The 10,472-nt window shown below is 36.0% G+C and overlaps 1 pseudogene; it reads left to right on the top strand.

Moving 5' to 3' along the window:
• Positions 1–1,171: 1,171 nt before the first annotated feature.
• LOC139467738 (piggyBac transposable element-derived protein 4-like) lies at positions 1,172–10,024 on the top strand (annotated as a pseudogene).
• The last annotated feature ends 448 nt before the right edge of the window (positions 10,025–10,472 follow it).

Here is a 10,472-nt window from a genome sequence, read left to right as displayed (position 1 = left end):
GGACATATATGTCCCTACACAAAACGCAGTTGCTGTGCCAGAGGGACATATATGTCCTTCTGAAACATCATGTTAAAAGAATCGAAATAAAATATTTTTGGATTACCCCATGCCCATAGCAATTGCAACATCGCAAAAAGCAGTAAATTTCCAACACATCTGTGTCATTTTCACAACTCTACTGTCAATAAATAACTCATATGGAGTTAGTCAAATTCCCCTTGTTTACACTTTCGTTCAAATGTGCCGCCATTGAAATATTTTTTGTTTCATTTCGAACAAATTGCACCGACTGATTGAAAATCCACATGCGAAGGAATGTTTGAAACCTTCATAAATATTTTGGTTAAAAGATTGAAAATGGTCAAATATCTATGCATCTATGTATTAATTAGCTAATGAAACCAACTAAATGCCCAGTTTATCGATGGTGAATGGAGTGTATATTATTTTTTTTACAGTACATGTATTTGTTGAAGGCCTCGTTCATCACATTCATATCAAAGCGTATTCAAAAACATTCATACAGTTATACATACCTACTGACATATGTTAAAAACAGTCTGTGTGAAAATGTGCCACTTCTCATATCCATACGTATACTTAGAAATTCCATTCATGCTTCCTAAACCTCAAATTCTGCAAAAACACAGAAAAGGTACCGCAACTTTTTAGCCGAAACTTAAAACAAAATGACGACCGAAGTTGAAGGTCGCTTAGCGGTACTTTTCATGAGAGAAAAAAGTCGAAAGCATGTCTCCCAGAAGAAACGAAAACGCACATGGTAAACTTCGACACACCCTCTTGGGTCTGTGTTGTTCATGTTTTGTGACTGATTATAAGTAAGTCACGTTTTCGTATGTTTAATGAGGCGACCCAATTTATTACAAGACGTTGAAAAGTAGGTTGGTAGCAACGGCATATAGGATCTTATGCAGTGTCGAATATATTTATAATTTATTGGTTATATAAATATATAAACAAGAACTATATGATGTTGAATTATGAACGTGTAAATGTTTAAATTACTTGAATACCGGTCCCCGATGAATTTATATATTTATTATTAGTTCGTATGTCTTAATATAAATAGCTAGCTCTTTCACAGTAGAATTCATTACTAAATTATTGATAATCTTTCGTTTAATTTCAGTATGTAAATTTTGTATTCATGCGGTTTGTTATTGTTAAATACCTTATTATTATTGCAAGACTAAGTTTTTTTTATTTCACGAATACAAATGAAGCTGTTACGGTTATCGACAGTTGGTTTCAATCATCCACCATAACGGGGTTGGCAAGAGCGGCAAATTTCCGAGTGTTCGTCTGGAACGAAATACCGTGACCCGCGACCTTTGACATGCCACGTCACAGAGGTTACAGGTGCCCGAGTAAAACAAAACAAAGTTCGATGTTGAAATCACCAACAGTGTTAAATATGACATCCAATGTAAATATTTATCTTTATCTTCGTGCTTTGTTTATCGAATCAGCGCGATGAACACAAATCAAATATAAAAAAACGTTCGCCTCCCGCCGAGATCATGAATATTCATAGGGATAAAAATAGCCCCATGTGACAGACGACAACATTGCGATCGAAGCTGTCCACCAAAGAAGAATCATGTCAGCGGAGGAGTTGGCGACGACGATGATTTGGTGGAGTCGGACTTCGAGTCGGACATATCCGTAGATTCTCTCGATACCGACTCCCAGGAAGAGATAAGCGGTAAGTAACATTAATTCATTTTCAGTAAATTGAGTAGGTGTACTGTCAGTGTCAAAGCAATGGCGGGAATAAGAATTTGTTATGTTTTTGCAATTTTCGAAATTGTAGGCTAGATCTAGATCTACTCGTGATAGTTGTGATGTTTCAAATGTTAAAAATATCTACCATACCATGATAGTCATAGTAGAAACAGCAAACTACCTTGTTAAGTATTTCATGAAATATAAAACTTAAAATTTATTTGAAAGAAAGGCTCTCATGGTAGTGAAGTTTTAACATGTTTACATGTGGCCTACACATGCTTTTGGTAAAGCTCAGTAATATTAATGGAAAATATCTTTGTTAAAAATTAAAATTATCTTGAAGGACACACTAGTTCACACTTTGGACATGAAGCCATATTTTTAAATGAGTATAATGAGTCATTCATAAAAAATCTAAAATGTCAAACTTATTTTGAAATTTTAAAAATAAATGAATATGTTTCATAATTCTAAATGTTAAATGTTATAAATATATCTAAATGATGTAGATTAACATTTACTATAACTTACTAAGGGGAAAGGGGAGTGGCATTGCACCAAGTGACTGCTGTCCTTGCGCCAATGGGTTGGGGGGTCAGCGCACTTAACAAATGTTCCCTCACCGGGCAGGTAGCCCGGAGACGCAGAAGCTATGGCCAATTTTTTTTTGAAAATTTAGCATCATTGTAAAGCTTTTGATTTTAGTTCTCACCCTGGAAATGTTTGCATCATGATTACACAATTGTTTCCCTTTGACTACTCAAGGAAGCCCTTCAGTTTTCATTTATACATTCATGTGGAGCACATATATCCTTATCTTATCTTTATATAGTAGTAATGAAGAATAAGTCTTTCAACATGTTTAATCTGTACCCAACTAAAGAGGTCACAGGTTATACATATTAATTACAAGCAAAATATTAGTCTTGACGAAAATAAAGTTGCCACATGAATATTGATACTGTGTTGTAAAATATTCACTGGATCTAAAAGGGTCTGAAACAGTTGCTTCAATAAACTAAATATATGTCTATAGGTCTATATGTATATATATCATATATGATATATTTATATCTTTATTTAAATTTAAGATTGATAACAAACATAAAATACATTGGAGAAATGACAAACTTCCATGAAGCAATTTGCAAAAAGTATGTATCCAAGGGAGATATTATAGGACATAAGCAAATCACATTATCTCCCCTTGATCACTAATAAAACATCAGCAGTTGCTTAGTTCCAATTATGATAAGAAACATCTATGAAAATTTCCAAATTCAGCGATAGAAACTAACATTTTAGTCCACTAGTCTATATATCATAATGATGAGTATAACAAAACCCTATAAAATTGGCAAATGTCTACTAGTCCTTATGATACCTTAACTATTAGACTGTTTTGCAATTATATAATCAGGACAATGACATGGAAATTAATACCAGCTCACTTATCCGTAGACAAATTTCCAAATCTTCCCATTGTTTTAACAGTACAATGGAATTTTACCCTGTCTTGTAAAGTATTTTAGTTCCAACCCTTCATTTGGATTTCGGTGTTAAGCATCACATAAAAAAAATACTAAAGAGGCGAACAAATAAAAAAAGCTAACCATGTCCTCACAATTGTGATTGCATTAATTTATCTGCAATCTCTGAATTCTTTTGTTTTAATTTTCAACCATGTCATAATTCAAAATTATTTTAAAAGCTTTTAAATTTCTGGATATTTGAATTTTGATAATACAGTTATACTCTGTCTAGGATATGGTCTCTGAAGTGGAATGATTCATACATGCTTTTTCCATGCTCCTATGTTATTTGAATGCATGGACACACTACACATATCTATCTTTTAACAAGGAATCCTTTCCCTTAGCACTTTTATATGTGATTGAAAGGACATTATTAATAAGAAGCATTATTTCCAATTTCAGATCACGAGGAAAATAACACGGGAGAGAGGGAAGAAGAGGCAGGGGCCAAACCAATGGTCCGTGGCCCCTGGCTGCCCGTGCTGGACATGGACAGCTTTGACCTCGGCAACAGCATTTTCTTTGCTGAGGAGTGCGGCCCTGTCAACCCTCCAGGTAACAAGAATTGATAAATACAAATAGCATTAAGTGCATGAATTCATAATCAACATAGACAATGCCTGTCATCCAAAACTAAGTAAGGAATTGTTTCATAATTGGTGTCTTGAACAAGGTTAATTATATGTTTAGGTACAAATGTGGATATAAGTTGTATGATATTAAGATTATAATTACATGTACATGTATCAAATACAGTGATATATGTCAGCGTGATTTATAATAATTCATGTGGTCATAAATTATGATATATGTTTCAGATTACCATGCCCCTCCTATATGCTATTTCGATCAGCAACTCAGAAAAGGGGATGGAGGTGTTGATTTGATCCACCTGCTGGTCAGGGAGACAAACAGGTATGCTGAGTAGTACCTGCAGGGCTGCACTCTATCACCACAGAGCAGGGCTCGGGCATGGAGACCCGTAGACCGGGAAGAAATGCGGGCATTTCTTGGACTCTTGTTGGCCATGGGTGTCATCAAGAAGCCAACCATCGCTTCCTACTGAAATGAGGGGAACAAGAACTGGCTGGCGTCAACACCTTCCTTCGGGGGGGGGGGGGGGGGGGAGATCATGCCGAGGAATCGCTTCCAAGTCATCATGCGGCTCCTCCACTGCAACGATCTGTTGCAGTGCCCCGAGGGCAGCCAGATCACGACCCCCTCCACAAGATCAGGCCGGTTCTTGATCTTGTGAATGGGTCATTTGCAAACTCTTATGGGTATGTTACCTTTTTACTTTCGCCATTCTGATATATCATATGAAAAGTATTTGAACACTATTCATTATGGCACTTATTTCATGTTGCACTGATGTGAATGTCCTATTGAATTAAACATGGGAAATGACAATATGAAGATTACATATACAAAAAAGTACAGATTTGTTACATGTACATTTGTAAAACGATTTTTTATTTAAAACTTCTTAAGTAAAAAATAAGCTATAAGGATCTATACCAAAACGTCGCATATCCAATACGTTTGCCGAGCTATTAACTACTGGTAAGTATTTGAACACTATTCATTATGGCACTTATTTCATGTTGCACTGATGTGAAAGTCCTATTGAATTAAACATGGGAAATGACAATATGAAGATTACATATACAAAAAAGTACAGATTTGTTACATGTACATTTGTAAAACGATTTTTTATTTAAAACTTCTTAAGTAAAAAATAAACTATAAGGATCTATACCAAAACGTCGCATATCCAATACGTTTGCCGAGCTATAAACTACTGGTAATCACGTTAATGCTTTATAATATTTACATAGACAGTTAGGGACAGGGTTGTACTGTTATAGTGTGAAATTTGACAATTGTGGGTTTTACACTGTCATTTTTAGACGAAGGTGTACCAGAAAACATACATATTAATTCCAATTGTTGCCACCGCTTTATCCTTTGATATAAATATAATATTCCTTGTCATTGAGCCTACAACGTTACTTTAAAAATACCATTTGTCCAAATGTAGTATATCCTCAAGTCAAATTCATAATTCAGCTATTTTACGCTCCACATATCTAAATCAATACATCGATCTCAGAATTCATCAACGTGTCTGACATCCACTGAAGGCGTGGAGTATTGTGGTTCTCTTTATGTTATCATTATTTCTCAAGATATTTTGGAATATACTACTCCAAAGAAGTTAAAGAACACCCGACATATTCGATATCACTACAGTTAATCTGTCACGACCATGACAAACTGGGGAGTTCTTTAACGTCTTCTGCATGACTACAATACATCAGTAGGATTTGGATTATTCTAAGGCCACATTTCGGATAAAGAATGTATTACTCATTGTGGATTGTGAGTAACTGTCGCCCTTGTCGTGTCACTGTCTCAAACATAACTTCAGACCAGGTGCCTAATGTGAACAGCCTGAGTTAAATAAAAAAAATATGTATTTAATCATGTTTATCAAATACGCTGTTTATCTTATCTTTTGGCCTTGTAACACAATTGATATTTTTAGTTGTGGAAATTCTAAGCACACCACTCGAGGAGATAAACAGCTTATTGATAGCCATCACCAAATATCCTCCTCCATGTAATGTCCAAACACATAAAGTTGCTTTCCGTCGGTGTCCCAGATGATCTTTCTTTTTCACAAATTATTTGGTTTTGTTTGCTGTGACATCAGAGCAACCCCTATCTTCTTTAATACAATATAAATTTTAAACACTACATCTAATATATTTTAAAGATGCCTCTGTTAAAAATTACGTTTACTCATCTGTAACATGTTTTTGCTTTAATTATAAAATAGTTCCAAGTTAATCCATTTAAAGATGCTATGTTCATTTTTCTCATACGGTTTGCTGTAATTATTTAGCGTCAGCAACATGATAACTTTTTTGCGGAGACATCCACCTCACGAGTCAGTGACGTCGAGACAATTGAAGGGGGGATAACTCCATCTGGTATCAAGGCCAAATTTTTTGTAATTTGAGCAGAATTGCGCATTCGTGTTACATTCGATCACAAGAAAGAAAGATGGTTTACATAGGCAGTGATTCAGATACATGTCACCGTTTATCAACACATTCGCAATATCGTTCGAATATCTCCGTGGATAAAGTTATATTGTTATTATTTTTTGTAAATTGATATAGTTGGTGATGCTATGGGTGTGTGCAGTGGGTGAGTCTAGGCTGTCAGAGTAAAAATTCACGGAAATAACCGAGAGGGTTGAACATTTTGACATGAGACAATGTACCTAGCGATAATTTCAAGGTGTCTCCCCGAACGTCCGCACCGCTTGCATAAAGGCAGCTGCAGTCAGGTGTAAAGTCATTGTGATTGTCATCTGATCGATTACGTCACGTCACATAATTGTCAAAGAAAGAAGTCATGCTCACAGCAGAGTCGTCAGACTGGGACGATCTAATTGATTTATGGGAACATGTCCTCAACAGTGACCTTGACCCGGAAATTGCATTAAAACATACAAGGTATATACTAGTTACTTCTTGATAAGAAATAAACAATGAAAGTCAACTATTTTAAAGCATAGATATTTGTGTTTAGCAAACCCTCTAATAATGTTATAGTGAATGGAAACGTGTATTTCCTTTTAGCTGTACTGTTTGATAATAGTTATTGTAAGAGTCCAGTAAATAGAATGTTTTCATTTCTCCTTCAGGATTGTTACATTGTTAATGTGTAACTTTAACTATGAAATTTAAAATTACATACTTTTAGAAAGAAGAGAACGAAACCGTATTTCATAATAAAAGTTATAAGCCCTGCTTAATTAAAATCATCTCAGGTAATCTGCAAAGAAAATGCCCCCGTCAGTGTGCATAACATATTTTTACGTCTCTGGCACCAAAAGGCATTCCTCACGGCTCGTGTAAACAATTCACTCCTACCGGGCGATGGCGGACATGTCCAAATTTGCATACAGACGAATGAATGACATATACCCCGTTCACATGCACCTCTATACGTGTGTGTGTATATATGTACGTGTGTTAATATACATATGTATGTATACTTGTCATGTGAATGCGTTTACTCACATATGTATATTAGCACCAAGTGCAAATGTAAATGTAAATTTGCACTGTATGTATATGTTGTAATGTGAATGTTTATGTCAGCGTCAGATGATGATCTAATTACTATATATCTGTTGTTTTGCCAACAAACAAATTGTGAACAGTTCTCTATTCTGAAAATGACCTTATTCAGACTGAGTGGACAGTGTTTTCTTTGGGTCGCAAGGAGTCATAAATTGGTGTACAAACATATGTTGCTTCATGCGAAGATTTCTGTAAGGTAACTCTCTTCTCATGATTTGAAAACAACCTTTCATGTTGAAAGTCGTGAGTGAGTGAGTCGGGTTTAACGCCGCTTTTAACAGTATTCCAGTTGTATCACGGCGTGTCAGCTTAATGTGCAGCGTTAGAAATTGGCACTAGTCCTGTAAGCCTCACTAAACTGACCAATAGTAAAGGTATCCTAAGGACTAGTAGAAATTGGCCCATTTTAAGGGTTTTGCTTTATGTTATCATTATAAGGACAAGTGGACTAAAGTGCTACTTTCTAACCCTGATGTGGGAGGAAAGCCCAAAGTGATGCAGGTCTCAGACGTTTACCACTTCGGTGAAACCCACGAGCACGGGTATGGTGCTGACAAACCTAGAAACATTTTCGGGGCGAGCCGGGATTCGAACCCACAATCATAGTACAAGTCGTGAACAGACTTATGAATATGTGTGCCTTACACCATTTACATACATTATTTACACACTTGAGTTGATTTTCATGTGAACGCATAGTAAATTTACATAAACACATGTGTGTATAATTACACTTGCGCAAAATTACTTAGGAGTAAATGTGGTGCATGTGAACGGGGTATTAGTCTCGTATCTTTATGAATCCTTATCAACGTTGTTTTATTTTCATTTATTACTAATAACGATTATACAAACACAGAACAATAAAAAATGCACGTGAAGCAGAAATAATACGAAAATGCCTTTTATGTAGTCGACAGCTTTAATTTTGAATATTTCAAAATGTCGTCGATCGTGTTCAGCGGTTTGTTGGATTTTGGATTTACTATATCTTTGACAGTAAACGAGAAAGTAAGTACATTTGAACATCATTCTGTAAATGTTCAAGTGATGATGTGTAATCTGTCGTCTTGTGCATTGATTTCAAAGATTCTGACGTTGCGACCTGGTCATTTTTTCCTGATTTCCATCCCTGTTTACATCATCAGCCATTGCGGGTCACACAGTATTCAAGACAGGAAACCACCGAACACAAACCCAAAGGAACTGTATTAGCTAACATTTTTAACAGTCAGGTGAATTTATATGTGATTTTTGTCATGAAATGTTCAAAGTATAATCGAAATTGAACTCTATAATCCTTCTGTCGGGAACATTTTGACGATTGATTTCCATGGCGATGTGGTAGCCTGTTATGTATACCATTATCCTAAGTAACACGTTAACAACATTTCAAAAGACGTTATTAATACAAATCAAACTATGTATCATGATGTATAATTGGTAAATTTGGACAAATGTGAAAAATGGAAGGCACAGGTTAACCGGTCATTTCAGATTACCGTAAAGGTGCGTTTTGCAGTGATAACTTGTAGCATACGATTTGTAGCATACGATTTGTATTGACAACTGAAGATCGTAACAACTTTGTTTTTTTGTGTTGATTTTTGAGTCGCATACAACTTTTATCTCACGAGATTCTCATGCATGTCTCGGCAACATGGATTCCTCAAGTGATGAAGAGACGCTAGCGTTAATAACAGTCTATCTAACACAGTCACTCAAAAAGAAGAAAAGAAAGCCTAAATCAGTGTGGGTTCGCAAGTGGATTCTCAGGCAAAACACGGCTGGTGGGTACACTGCTTCGAGAGCTTGAACACGAAGATCCCAATCCCATTGAAATCAGATCTTAGTTCTCGCTCCCGCTGAACAAAGATCTGAAGACATCTTATTATGGGTCACGGGTCACGTCAGACCAACCTTGCGCGAACGTTGACCGATTAATGGAATGACCAATCAAAAGGCAGCTTTCTCACTAATGGCACAAATGTCAAATTGGCGACTACACTTCGAAACATATTTTGACAATTTCTCGATTACACATTTGAAACCTGAACAAAAGAACATTCTCGAATGCCTAATAGATGGTCTGGATGGTATGGATTCAGTCGTTAAACCCATAACTATTGTTCTGAATGCCTCGTGTAAAAGTTTTCGAGGTTGCATGATTAGAAATCACATTCCGACTGTCACTAATCTGGTAAGCGACGCTCGGATTGGTCGGACGAAAGGTCGTTCTGACCCCTAATGGGATGTCTTCAGATCTTCGTTTAGCGGTAGCGAGAACTAAGGTCTGATTTTAATGAGATTGACAAAGATCACAGATCACTAAAGAATTTCCTTCGTATGGACAAGACAAACTTTGACGCTCCAGCCACCTATGAACTTTTCTTGAATAATGAATGGAAACATGCATATTTCCTTTTAGTTTTACTTTTTGCTAATAGTTATTGTAAGAGTCGAGTAAATGCAATGTTTTCATTTCACCTTCAGGACTCAATGCTCCAGGATGGAAGCATTGCTACAGTGACATATGGTGATGATGATGACCCTGGACCCATAGCAGCTGCAGCGTGATTTCAATCCCCTCCTCCACATCTTTATCAAGTGACATTGTTTTTGATATTCACTGGGTGAAAAGAAGTCGCAAATCGAAAAAGGTCTCACTGATCAGCCAAATCATAAGAGGTGTGCGGAACTTCTTCCGACGCTCAAGCCGCCCATGAACTTTTCTTTATATTTTAATCAAGGATTCTTTCGCCGCCCATGAGCTTTCAGGATGAAAAAATGGACAGACTTTTCTTGAAACTAAATAATCATGGACACATCAAATTATTTGTTTATTTTATTTGTTATTATTTTATAACCTTGATGGTGGTTTACAGTTGTTATATTTTTTGAAGTGTTTTAAGTGTTTTGTTGTCATTTTATTTACATAAAGTCTTAGTCAGTATTGACTCAGTAAAACGGACGGGAAATTGTAGACTGCTGTAGCCTATTTTTGAAAATATCATAGCCCAAAGTC

This window comes from Haliotis cracherodii, unplaced genomic scaffold, assembly GCF_022045235.1.
Source record: "Haliotis cracherodii isolate W230 unplaced genomic scaffold, xgHalCrac1.p SCAF_2, whole genome shotgun sequence".
NCBI classification, from domain to species: Eukaryota; Metazoa; Mollusca; class Gastropoda; order Lepetellida; family Haliotidae; genus Haliotis; species Haliotis cracherodii.
This window is presented reverse-complemented; position numbering and strand designations above follow the sequence as displayed.